Source organism: Oncorhynchus masou, chromosome 18, assembly GCF_036934945.1.
Source record: "Oncorhynchus masou masou isolate Uvic2021 chromosome 18, UVic_Omas_1.1, whole genome shotgun sequence".
Taxonomy (NCBI): Eukaryota; Metazoa; Chordata; class Actinopteri; order Salmoniformes; family Salmonidae; genus Oncorhynchus; species Oncorhynchus masou.
The window spans coordinates 48,298,279-48,312,525 of NC_088229.1; positions in this window are offsets into that span (position 1 = coordinate 48,298,279).

Genomic DNA, 14,247 nt, shown 5'->3' on the forward strand with positions numbered 1-14,247 from the left:
TCATCTTGAACTTCTTCCATTTTCTAAGAATTCCGCCAACAGTTGTTGCCTTCTCACCAAGCAGCTTGCCTATTGTCCTGTAGCCCATCCCAGCCTTGTGCAGGTCTACAATTTTACCCATGATGTCCTTACACAGCTCTCTGGTCTTGGCCATTGTGGAGAGGTTGGAGTCTGTTTGATTGAGTGTGTGGACAGGTGTTTTTTATTCAGGTAACGCATTCAAACAGGTGCAGTTAATACAGGTAATGAGTGGAGAACAGGTGGGCTTCTTAAAGAAAAATTAACAGGTCTGTAAGAGCCGGAATTCGTACTGATTGGTAGGTGATCAAATACTTATGCCATGCAATAAAATGCAAATTAATTACATAAAAATCATACAATGTGATTTTCTGGATTTTTGTTTTAGATTCCGTCTCTCACCGTTGAAGTGTGTCGATAGAAATTAGACCTCTACATGTTTTGTAAGTAGGAAAACCTGCAAAATCGACAGTGCATAAAATACTTGTTCTCCCACTGTATGTGTCCCTCTGTGAGATCATCTTCACTAGTCTGTAGTGCATGGCCAACATTCTTTACCTGATGAAAGATATAAATAATGACTATGTTTATGCCTCTTATTTAGAGCTGCGATGAATTCTAATTTTTACGGAAATAACCAATCAATCCTTATCCCAGTCTACTGTTCCCACATGCTTCAAGAGGGCCACCATTGTCCCTGTTCCCAAGAAAGCCAAGGTAACTGAGCTAAATGACTACCGCCCCGTCATCATGAGGTGCTTTGAGAGACAAGTGAAGGACAATATCACCTCCACCCTACCTGACACCCTAGACCCATTCCAATTTGCTTTACCGCCCAAATAGGTCCACAGACGAAGCAATCGCAACCACACTGCCCTAACCCATCTGGACAAGAGGACTACCTATGTGAGAATGCTGTTCATCGACTACAGCTCAGCATTTAACACCATAGTACCCTCCAAACTCGCCATCAAGCTTTGTGCAACTGGGTACTGGACATCCTGACGTGCCGCCCCAGGTGGTAAGGGGAGGTAACAACATCTCCACCCCGCTGATCCTCAACACAAGGGTGCGTTCTGAGCCCTCTCCTGTACTCCCTGTTCACCCACGACTACGTAGCCATGCACCCCTCCAACTCAATCATCAAGTTTGTGGACGACACTACAGTGGTAGGCTTGATTACCAACAACGACGTGATGTCCTACAGGGACGAGGTGAGGGCCCTCGGAGTGTGGTGTGAGGAAAGTAACCTCACAATCAACGTCAACAAAACTAAGGAGATGATTGTGGACTTCAGGAAACAGCAGAAGGAGCACACCCCTATCCACATCGATGGGACAGTAGTGGAGACGGTAGTAAGTTTTAAATTCCTCAGCTTACACATCACGGACAAACTGAATTGGTCCACCCACACAGACAGCATCGTGAAGAAGGCGCAGCAGCGCCTCTTCAACCTCAGGAGGCTGAAGAAATTTGGCTCGTCACCAAAAGCACACAAACTTCTACAGATGCACAATCGAGAGCATCCTGTCGGGCTGTATCACCGCCTGGTACGACAACTGCTCCGCCCACAACGATAAGGCTCTCCAGAGTGTAGTGAGGTCTGCACAACGCATCACCGGGGGCAAACTATCTGCCCTCCAGGAAACCTACGCCACCCGATGTCACAGGAATGCCATAAAGATCATCAAGGACAACAACCACCCGAGCCACTGCCTGTTCACCCCGCTATCATCCAGAATGCGAGGTCAGTACAGGTGCATCAAAGCAGGGACCGAGAGACTGAGAAACTGAGCTTCTATCTCAAGGCCATCAGACTGTTAAACAGCCACCACTAACATTGAGTGGCTGCTGCCAACATACTGACTCATCTCCAGCCACTTTAATAATGGGAAATTATGGAAAATATATCACTAGCCCCTTTAAACAATGCTACTTAATATAATGTTTACATACCCTACATTACTCATCTCATATGTATATATTGTACTCGATACCATCTACTGCATCTTGCCAATGCCGTTCTGTACCATCACTCATTCATATATCTTTATGAACATATTCTTTATCCCTTTACACTTGTGTGTATAAGGTAGTAGTTTTGTAATTGTTAGGTTAGATTACTCGTTGGTTATTACTGCATTGTCGGAATTAGAAGCACAAGCATTTCGCTACACTCGCATTAACCTGTTGTGAGGGGGGCAGTATTTTCATTTTTCGAAAAATAACATACCCAAAGTAAACGGGATATTTTGTCAGGACAAGATGCTAGAATATGCATATAATTGACAGCTTAAGATAGAAAACACTCACAAGTTTCCAAAACTGTAAAAATATTGTCTGTTAGTACAACAGAACTGATATTGCAGGCGAAAGCCTGAGAAAAATCCAATCTGGAAGTGCCTCATGTTTTGAAAGCTCTGTGTTCCAATGCGTTCATATTGAGCAGTGAATAGGCTATCAACCATATTACTTTTTCAACGTATTCCCCAAGGTGTCTACAGCATTTTGACGTAGTTTTACGCATTTATGTTGAAGAATACCCGTAAGCAGCTACATTATGTAAGTGGTCACCTGATGACTCTCAGAGTGATTCTCGCGTAAAATACAGAGGTAGCCATTTTTCCAATCGGTCCTACTGAAAAACCAATTGTCCCGGGGATATGTTATTGAAAAGATGTTTGAAAAACACATTGAGGATTGATATTAAACAACGTTTGCCATGTTTCTGTCGGTATTATGGAGCTAATTTGGAATATTTTTTGGCGTTTTCGTGACCGCAATTTCCGGTCGATTTCTCAGCCAAACGTGAAGAACAAACGGAGCTATTTCTCCTACAAAAATAATATTTTTGAACATTGGCTATCTAACTGGGAGTGACCAAGTTACCTGCTGCTAGCTGGACATAATGCTATGCTAGGCTATCGATAAACTTACACAAATGCTTGTCGTCCTTTGGCTGTAAAGCATATTTTGAAAATCTGAGATGACAGGGTGATTAACAAAAGGCTAAGCTGTGTCTCAACATATTTCACTTGTGATTTTCATGAATAGGAATATTTTCTAGTAATATTTATGTCCGTTGCGTTATGCTAATTAGTGTCAGTCGATGATTACGCTCCCGGATCCGGGATGGGGTGCCACTAACATCTGCTAACCATGTGTATGTGACAAATTTGATTTGCTTGGTATGCCAATATCGCCGCCCTCAAACAAATTGCGCTACAGAGGGTTGTGCGGACATTCTAGTATCTCACTGGGGCCTCGCTCCATGACAACAATGACCTCTATATCAGGCAGTATGAAAAGAAGGCCTGGAAAATTGTCAATGAGCCCAACCACCCAAGCCATAGAATATTTTCTCTGCTGCTTCACGGCAAGAGGTACCGGTCCATCAAGTCTGACACCAATAGGCTCTGGAACACAACTGATAAATTTCTAACCAAATAGCTAAATGGACCGAGTTTACCTTGTATCTTTATTGGCCTTTTATTTCAGTATCTATAGGTATTCACAGGACCCTACACACACACACACTGTCACTCCAATAGAAACACCCACTCCATAATTCTCACTCATACTTAATATGGAAATTCAGTGGCAAGAAAAATGTGTGTGAGCCTTTTGGAATACCTGGATTTCTGCATAAATTGGTCATCAAATTTGACCTGATCTGCATCTAAGTCACAATAGACAAACATAATGTGCTTAAACTAATAACACACATTTTTGTATTTTTCTTGTTTATATTGAATACATCATTTAAACATTCACAGTGTAGGTTGGAAAAAGTATGTGAACCCCTAATGACTTCTCCAAAAGCTAATTGGAGTCGCGAGTTAGTTAATGTGGAGTCCAATCAATGAGATGAGATTGGAAATGTTGGTTAAATAATCCCCCTCCTCACCTCGACCCACCAGCTCAGATTTTGCTGATAGCTACTTTATTGAGGAAAAGTCTACGTACTGTGCCAGTGATATGTGGTTGTCCTCCCACCTAGTTATCTTAAGTGTCTGCTAAATGAAAAAAATGTAAATATTGAGATGAATGAGATGCAAGGCTACTCTCTCACACAGTCACACACATTATCTGTGCATGTGCACGGGTTGGCTTCATGCTCCACAGGACCAAAAGAATGGATTAGTTGAGCCTCGCGCTTCAACGCTCTTGGTTATTGCGTAAATTGACCTACTAGGCTGTTTATTTTCTGCCTCTACGTCTTATCGCTGAGTCTACCTTTAAAGTATTTCGATACAGTGGGGCAAAAAAGTATTTAGTCAGCCACCAATTGTGCAAGTTCTCCCACTTAAAAAGATGAGAGAGGCCTGTAATTTTCATCATAGGTACACTTCAACTATGACAGACAAAATGAGAGAAAAAATTTAGAAAATCACATTGTAGGATTTTTAATTAATTTATTTGCAGATTATGGTGGAAAATAAGTATTTGGTCAATAACAAAAGTTTATCTCAATACTTTGTTATATACCCTTTGTTGGCAATGACAAAGGTCAAACGTTTTCTGTCAGTCTTCACAAGGTTTTCACACACTGGTATTTGGTGTTGGTATTTTGGCCCATTACTCCATGCATATCTACTCTAGAGCAGTGATGTTTTGGGGCTGAAGCTGGGCAACACGGACCTTCAACTCCCTCCAAAGATTTTCTATGGGGTTGAGATCTGGAGACTGGCTAGGCCACTCTAGGACCTTGAAATGCTTCTTACGAAGCCACTCCTTCTTTGCCCGGGCGGTGTGTTTGGGATCATTGACATGCTGAAATATCCAGCCACATTTAATCTTCAATGACCTTGCTGATGGAAGGAGGTTTTCACTCAAAATCTCATGATACATGGCTCCATTCATTCTTTCCTTTACACGGATCAGTCGTCCTGGTCCCTTTGCAGAAAAACAGACCCAAAGCATGATGTTTCCACCCCCATGCTTCACAGTAGGTATGGTGTTCTTAGGATGCAACTCAGAATTCTTTGTCCTCCAAACACGACGAGTTGGTTTCATCTGACCACATGACATTCTCCCAATCTTCTTCTGGATCATCCAAATGCTCTCTAGCAAACTTCAGACGGGCCTGGACATGTACTGGCTTAAGCAGGGGGACACGTCTGGCACTGCAGGATTTGAGTCCCTGGCGGCGTAGTGTGTTACTGATGGTAGGCTTTGTTACTTCGGTCCCAGCTCTCTGCAGGTCATTCACTAGGTCCCCCCGTGTGGTTCTAGGATTTTTGCTCACCGTTCTTGTGATCATTTAGACACCACGGGGTGAGATCTTGCGTGGAGCCCCAGATCGAGGGAGATTATCAGTGGTCTTGTATGTCTTCCATTTCCTAATAATTGCTCCCACAGTTGATTTCTTCAAACCAAGCTGCTTACCTATTGCAGATTCAGTCTCAGGTCTACAATTTTGTTTCTGGTGTCCTTTGACAGCTCTTTGGTCTTGGCCATAGTGGAGTTTGGAGTGTGACTGTTTGAGGTTGTGGACAGGTGTCTTTTATACTGATAACAAGTTCAAACAGGTGCCATTAATACAGGTAACGAGTGGAGGACAGAGTAGCCTCTTAAAGAAGAAGTTACAGGTCTGTGAGAACCAGAAATCTTGCTTGTTTGTAGGTGACCAAATACTTATTTTCCACCATAATTTGCAAATAAATTCATTAAAAATCCTACATGTGATTTTCTGGATTTTTTTTCCTCATTTTGCCAATTGAAGTGTACCTATGATGAAAATTACAGGCCTCTCTCATCTTTTTAAGTGGGAGAACTTGTACAATTGGTGGCTGACTAAATACTTTTTTGCCCCACTGTATGTCTTGAGTTTCTGTCTCTTTCTGAACACATGAGGGCACTGTTGCACTATAAGAGAGGCAAACCGAGTGGAAAAGCATTGTATCAAACTGCCATGGACAGACTGGATAGCATACTTTTTGGAAGCCCTTTAAATCTTAATTATAGACCAAGTACCTCAAAACAAATGTAATTCATTCATTAGATGATCTTGCTGTAGTTGAGTTGATTGACCCCCCACATACACATTTCAAAATAATTATTGTTCCTCTTCCTGACAAGTGCAGAGCTGAACACAATGTCAAGTGTGTACTGTTTCCTTCTCTATCTCGCTCTCCCCTTTTCTATTTCCCTCTCCTTACCTAAATGTATTTAGTCACGAGCATTCTGTTGCCTCTTTCTTTTGAAATGTAAAAAAGAAGAAAAACAGTCCAAAACAGAAGGAATTTGGCCAACACAAACTGCCTAAATGTGTGCTGTTGTTTAATGCTTTAATGAAATAGTGGCTGGGTATGGTCCCATCCGTTACACCTGGGCTTAGTCCCAAATTCCCTATATAGTGCACTATATAAATGACACCCTATTCCCTAAAAAGTAGTACAATTTGTAGGGAATATGGTGCCATTTGGGATACACTCCTGGAACATCATGCTGTAGGACCAAACGGGTATGGGCCTAAGCCACAGCTAATCTATTCTCTCCTCTGTTCCTCTGTACCCCCAGCCAACCAGACTGGTCCTGTATTTACCCGACATCCCCGGTACACCATCCCACAGCATTATTCAGTACTGCTTAGATCCATCTCGCATCCCTTTACCACCCTGGATGTGGTCCTTCTTTCACTTTCTTTCTTTCTCGCTCTTTCCTTCTTTCTCTCCCTTTATTCTGTCCCCCTTTGCCCGAGGACAACTGTAATGCACAGAGCCCACTCCTGCACCAAACAACACCTTAAATTGGTTTTGTGTTTTTCTTAGTTAGTTTCCTGGAAGACTTGTTCAGTTCCAGAAATCAAAAGTAAGAATATTATACCCTTCCTCCCTCTCCTCTTCTTTTCCTCCTCTCCCAATTCACCTTTCCATGCCTCTATCTTTCTACAAAGACTAGCAGATCCAATAATTCAAGTATAATTTGCTCAGCTGTATACAGTCATTGTGCCAGACATCATGTATTTACAGTATTTTTTCAATACTTTCTCAGACAAATCAAGTCAATTTAATGTCTGCCATGACCATTACCATGGTGAATGCAGTGTTACAAAGATGATTAATCAACAACCATGATTGATACCCTAGTGTTAAAGCATGTTCAATTATCTATACAAGTGGCGATTGATCCAATAGGCCCACAGGTTGTGACTTGCTGAGGAATATAAAAGTAGCTCTCTGCAACTGAGGCGTACTCTGTACTGCAGTAAAATATGGTTGGACCCTCTCTTAGGGGGAGATTATCTCACTACTGGTGGTGACAGACAGCTTTATCCAGGTAACACAGGTCTAAGCCTGCTTCCCCCTGCAGAAAATTAATTATTCCTCTGAGTTTTTTAAGTATTTCTTGTATTTTTCCTTTTATTTCCTTCTGCAGCTTGGGTGTCATTTTGGCATCCTTACCCCTTCTACAATATAGAAATGTATGTGGACACCACTTTCAAATTAGTGGATGAGGCTACTTCAGTCACACCTGTTGCTGACAGGTGTATAACATTGAGCACAGAACCATGCATTCTCCATAAAAAACATTGGCAGTAGAATGGCCTTACTGAAGAGCTCAGTGACTTTAAACGTGGCACTGTCGTAAGATGACACCTTTCCAACAAGTCAGATCTTCAAATTTCTGCCCTGCTAGAGCTGCCCTGGTCAACTGTAAATGCTGTTATTGTGAAGCATATCAGCACAAGAACTGTTAGTCGGGATCTCCATGAAATGGGTTTCCATGGCCGAGCAGCCAGACACAAGCTTAAGATAACCATGCTCAATGCCAAGCGTCAGTTGCCAATGCCAAGCGTCGGTTGCCAAGCTCGCCGCATTTGGACTCTGGAGCAGTGGAAATGCATTCTCTGGAGTGATAAATCCCACTTCACCATCTGGCAGTCCTGCGGACAAATCTGGGTTTAGCGGATGCCAGGAGAACGCTACCTACCCCACTGCATAGTGCCAACTGTAAAGTTTGGTCGAGGAGGAATAATAGTCTGGGGCTGGTTCAGGCTAGGCCTCTTAGTTCTAGTGAAGGGAAATCTTAATGCTACAGTATACAATGAATTTCTACACAACTCTGTGCTTCCAACTTTGTGGCAACAGTTTGGGGAAGGCTCTTTTCTGTTTCAGCATGACAATGCCCTCGAGCACAAAGCGAGGTCCATGCAGACATGTTTTTTCAAGATCGGTGTGGAAGAACTTGACTGGCCTGCACAGAGCCCTGACTTCAACCCCATCAAACACCTCTTGGATGAATTGGAACGTTGACTTGCGAGCCATCGCCCAACATTAGTGTCCAGTGCTCTTGTGCCTGAATGTAAGCAAGTCCCTGCAGCAATGTTCCAACATCTAGTAGAAAGCCTTCCCAGAAGTGTGGAGGATATAATAGCAACAAAGGGGGTACCATCTCCATATTATTATATTTTTATTTTATTTAACTAGGCAAGTCAGTTAAAAACAAATTCTTATTTACAATGACGGCTTACCCAGGCCAAACCCTGATGAAGCTAGGCCAACTGTGCGCCACCCTATGGTACTCCCAATCACGGCCGGATGTGATTCAGCCTGGATTCGAACCAGGGACTGTAGTGACACCCTTGCACTAAGATGCAGTGCCTTTGACCGCTGCGCCACTGGGAGCTCATCTTAATGCCCATGATTTTGTAATTAATTTTCAATAAACTGGCAAAAATATATTTTTTTGTTGCTCTTTCATTATGAGGTATTGTGTGAATTTTTATTTATTTAATCCATTTTTATTTCAGGCTGGGTTGGGGGCACTGCAGATGGCTGTACTGATCCACTAATACAGGAGTAGTTGGCCCAGTACACAACTTTTTTTTTAACATTATTTTTTTTCAGGTGGTGCACCCTCAGCGCCCCTGACTTTTCTCCTCTGAATGACTGTTCCACAGCTGCTTCTTCTATTCATCTGCAGTGCTTGGCAGTGCTGGTGGCTGCAGGTAATGTTTATGTTGGAGCAATTCAGGCCCCAGTCTTATCTGATGCCATTTAAATTCTGAATGTCACAGTGCTCGGCGGACCTTAGCCTCCCCTTAACACCACACCACAGTCCTTCCTGACTTGTTGTAAAAAAGGAAAATAGAGTGGGATGAGGAGAAAAGAGAGAGAGGCAAAGCATAGGGGAGCAAGCTACATGATTTCTGGAACTGTTATCAACTCCCTGTAATGACTTGCGGACAAGATAATCTTTTAAAAAGCTTGTGCTGTCTTTAAAACAACTCCTTTGTGTCTTCCACGCCTGTATACTGCGGTGGAGACCGTTATTTACAAAAGCACAATAGGGACACAATGGGGACATTGTAGTGGGAGTGTGGTACTGCCTGTGTTGATTACTGTAGCGTATTGTTTCTTGTTCCAGTACAATGCTCTTGTCTCTACCATGTTAATCCCATGATAATGGTCTGTGTGTGGCGTTGACACAGGGTTAGTAGAGAACAAGGATATACAAACAGACAAGAGCAGACCATAGGTTCTTTGACTAGAAATACTAGAGGAAAGGTAACCAGACAGAGGAGGTGCTATACTTTAATTGTCTTGTCCTTACTGATACTGAATGGTAGATTTCTCATGTAATAGGTTGTTTTGAGTGTTTCGCACTCTTCATGTGATTATGCGGTCTGACTGGCCTGCACAGAGCCCTGACAGTGCACCTCCACAGTTCGGTCTATCCGGTGCTGACTCCAGGCACCAGCCCTCCGGTGGCAGCCCCCCGCACCAGGCTGTCTCTCCGTCCCCTCCCTACAGGTGCTCTGCCTGTCCAGTGCTGACAGAGTCTTCCTCGTGCCCTGCACTGCCAGAGTCTCCCGTCTGTCCGGAGCTGCCAGAGTCTCCCGTCTGTCCGGAGCTGCCAGAGTCTCCCGTCTGTCCGGAGCTGCCAGAGTCTCCCGTCTGTCCGGAGCTGCCAGAGTCTCCCGTCTGTCCGGAGCTGCCAGAGTCTCCCGTCTGTCCGGAGCTGCCAGAGTCTCCCGTCTGTCCGGAGCTGCCAGAGTCTCCCGTCTGTCCGGAGCTGCCAGAGTCTCCCGTCTGTCCGGAGCTGCCAGAGTCTCCCGTCTGTCCGGAGCTGCCAGAGTCTCCCGTCTGTCCGGAGCTGCCAGAGCCACCAGTCAGCCAGGAGCTGCCGCCCTTCACTCTGGAGATGCCGGAGTATCCCGCCTGTCCGGTGCTGCTTGAATCTCCCGTCCATTCGGGACTTGTGACTTGCGTCCCCAGTCCGAGGTCGGCGGCTCGGGTTGCCACGTTAAAGAGGCCACGGAGGCGGTAAAGAGGCGGAGAAGGACTATGGTGGAGTGGGATATAAAATAACCACAGTGTTGGTGTCAATACCCAGAGTTGAATCAAAACCATGGCCATCATTATCATATTTCACAGTATCCTCCATTTCAAATTCCTTTTAAGATTGATTTGTTTCAATATCTATGTATTTGCATGTACATTGATTGAATCATTACTCTTCTGCTACTCAAATACAAATAACATATATTTTTCAATACTACTCCAATCTCTTACTTAGCCTTATTGAACATATTACTATTCCCCCTCAGGAGACTGAAAAGATTTGTCTTGGGTCCTCAGATCATCAAAAATTATATAGCTGCACCATCCATGACTGGTTGAATCACTGCCTGGTATGGCAACTGCTCGGCCTTTGACAGTAAGGCACTACAGAGGGTAGAGCGTACGGCCCAGTACATCACTGGGGCCAAGTTTCATGCCATCCAGGACCTCTATACCAGGCAGTGTCAGAGGAAGGCCCTAAAAATTGTCAAAGACTCCAACCACCCTAGCCACCACATCCCAAACCGGCTCTAACCACAATAGAAAGAGGAGTGGGAGGCCCCGGTGCACAACTTAGCAAGAGGACAAGTGCATTAGAGTGTGTAGTTTGAGAAACAGACGTCTCACAAGTCCTCAACTGGCAGCTCAACTAACCTGTACCACCGCACATTGACTCGGTACCGATACCCACGGTATATAGACTCATTATTGTTATTTGTGACCGACCCGCTCAAATCGGTCTTATGTTTTTATATTAGATAAATGTAGAGACCCAGAGGTACAGAATGGTATATCATACACTACAGTTGAGGAACAATGGGAAAGTAATATTGCTTTGAAAGTTGATAAACTTGTAAACTCACTTTTGACAAAATGCCTTTGAATGTTTTGGTAGTGCCCTCTTTGTCTACACCCATTCAGCAGTGTTCACACCCTCTTAAGCTTTAGCTGCACCCATCTCTTTAAGGGTTGATCCAAATGTGCTAACAGCAGTCAAGCACCCAAGCTAACTTGCTAGCTACTTCCAGACATCTAAGTGAGAGAAAACAGCTCACTGAACGTTACTCGCCCTAGCAGAGCTGGTTAAGCTGTTACGTTATCCAGTTGGTTACTGTCTCTACTGTCTTGCTGTCTCTGCCTGGCCGGTTCCCCTCTTTCCACTGGGATTCTCTGCCTCTAAGCCTATTACAGGGGCTGAGTCACTGGCTTACCGGTGCTCTTTCATGCCGTCCCTACGAGGGGTGCGTCACTTGAGTGGGTTGAGTCACTGATGTGATCTTCCTGTCTGGGATGGCTTCCCTCCTTGGGTTGTGCTAACGTCCACCGAATACCAGCACTGTAGAAACTATTACACTCAACTGAACGACTCGATTAGCGTAGTGTTAGCTAGCTACATAGTTGTCTTTGCTGTCTTCGTATCCAAGATAATTGTGTAGTTTAGAGTGTGTAGACTTAGAGTGATTATCTTAATTTACCGAGGTTAGCTAGCCAGCTATTTGTCGTCCTTAACGTAGGAGATACTGCTAGCTAGCTAGCCAACAGCTAGCCAACGTCTACCGAATAGAACTTCAACAACCCGGTCAACATTCCGCTTCGCTCCACAGGTAGTATCACATTTTCATTTCACTTCATTACAGTACAACGGTTTGATTTGTTTGATCGTAGCTAGCTAGCTACATAGCCGTCTTTGTATCTAAGACAATTGTGTAGTCTAGAGTGATTTTCTAGGTTAGCTAGCCAGCTATTGTCGTTCTTTTAACGTAACGTAACGTAATCAACACTGCTAGCTAGCCAGCTAGCCCCCGAATAGCAGCACTGGAGAAACTATTAAACTCGACGGAACGACTTGATTAGTGTAGTGTCAACAACGCAGCCACTGCCAGCTAGCCTACAAAGTCAACAACGCAGCCACTGCTAGCTAGCCTACTCCAGCAGTACTGTATCATTTCAATCATTTTAGTCAATAAGATTCTTGCTACGTAAGCTTAACTTTCTGAACATTCGAGACGTGTAGTCCACTTGTCATTCCAATCTCCTTTGCATTAGCGTAGCCTCTTCTGTAGCCTGTTAACTATGTGTCTATCTATCCCTGTTCTCTCCTCTCTGCACAGACCATACAAACGCTCCACACCGCGTGGCCGCGGCCACCCTAATCTGGTGGTCCCAGCGCGCACGACCCACGTGGAGTTCCAGGTCTCCGGTAGCCTCTGGAACTGCCGATCTGCGGCCAACAAGGCAGAGTTCATCTCAGCCTATGCCTCCCTCCAGTCCTCGACTTCTTGGCACTGACGGAAACATGGATCACCACAGATAACACTGCTACTCCTATTGCTCTCTCTTCGTCCGCCCACGTGTTCTCGCACACCCCGAGAGCTTCTGGTCAGCGGGGTGGTGGCACCGGGATCCTCATCTCTCCCAAGTGGTCATTCTCTCTTTCTCCCCTTACCCATCTCTCTATCGCCTCCTTTGAATTCCATGCTGTCACAGTTACCAGCCCTTTCAAGCTTAACATCCTTATCATTTATCGCCCTCCAGGTTCCCTCGGAGAGTTCATCAATGAGCTTGATGCCTTGATAAGCTCCTTTCCTGAGGACGGCTCACCTCTCACAGTCCTGGGCGACTTTAACCTCCCCACGTCTACCTTTGACTCATTCCTCTCTGCCTCCTTCTTTCCACTCCTCTCCTCTTTTGACCTCACCCTCTCACCTTCCCCCCTACTCACAAGGCAGGCAATACGCTCGACCTCATCTTTACTAGATGCTGTTCTTCCACTAACCTCATTGCAACTCCCCTCCAAGTCTCCGACCACTACCTTGTATCCTTTTCCCTCTCGCTCTCATCCAACACTTCCCACACTGCCCCTACTCGGATGGTATCGCGCCGTCCCAACCTTCGCTCTCTCTCCCCCGCTACTCTCTCCTCTTCCATCCTATCATCTCTTCCCTCTGCTCAAACCTTCTCCAACCTATCTCCTGATTCTGCCTCCTCAACCCTCCTCTCTTCCCTTTCTGCATCCTTTGACTCTCTATGTCCCCTATCCTCCAGGCCGGCTCGGTCCTCCCCTCCCGCTCCGTGGCTCGACGACTCATTGCGAGCTCACAGAAAAGGGCTCCGGGCAGCCGAGCGGAAATGGAGGAAAACTCGCCTCCCTGCGGACCTGGCATCCTTTCACTCCCTCCTCTCTACATTTTCCTCCTCTGTCTCTGCTGCTAAAGCCACTTTCTACCACTCTAAATTCCAAGCATCTGCCTCTAACCATAGGAAGCTCTTTGCCACCTTCTCCTCCCTCCTGAATCCTCCTCCCCTCCCCCTCCTCCCTCTCTGCAGATGACTTCGTCAACCATTTTGAAAAGAAGGTCGACGACATCCGATCCTCGTTTGCTAAGTCAAACGACACCGCTGGTTCTGCTCACACTGCCCTACCCTGTGCTCTGACCTCTTTCTCCCCTCTCTCTCCAGATGAAATCTCGCTTCTTGTGACGGCCGGCCGCCCAACAACCTGCCCGCTTGACCCTATCCCCTCCTCTCTTCTCCAGACCATTTCCGGAGACCTTCTCCCTTACCTCACCTCGCTCATCAACTCATCCCTGACCGCTGGCTACGTCCCTTCCGTCTTCAAGAGAGCGAGAGTTGCACCCCTTCTGAAAAAACCTACACTCGACCCCTCCGATGTCAACAACTACAGACCAGTATCCCTTCTTTCTTTTCTCTCCAAAACTCTTGAACGTGCCGTCCTTGGCCAGCTCTCCCGCTATCTCTCTCAGAATGACCTTCTTGATCCAAATCAGTCAGGTTTCAAGACTAGTCATTCAACTGAGACTGCTCTTCTCTGTATCACGGAGGCGCTCCGCACTGCTAAAGCTAACTCTCTCCCTCTGCTCTCATCCTTCTAGACCTATCGGCTGCCTTCGATACTGTGAACCATCAGATCCTCCTCTCC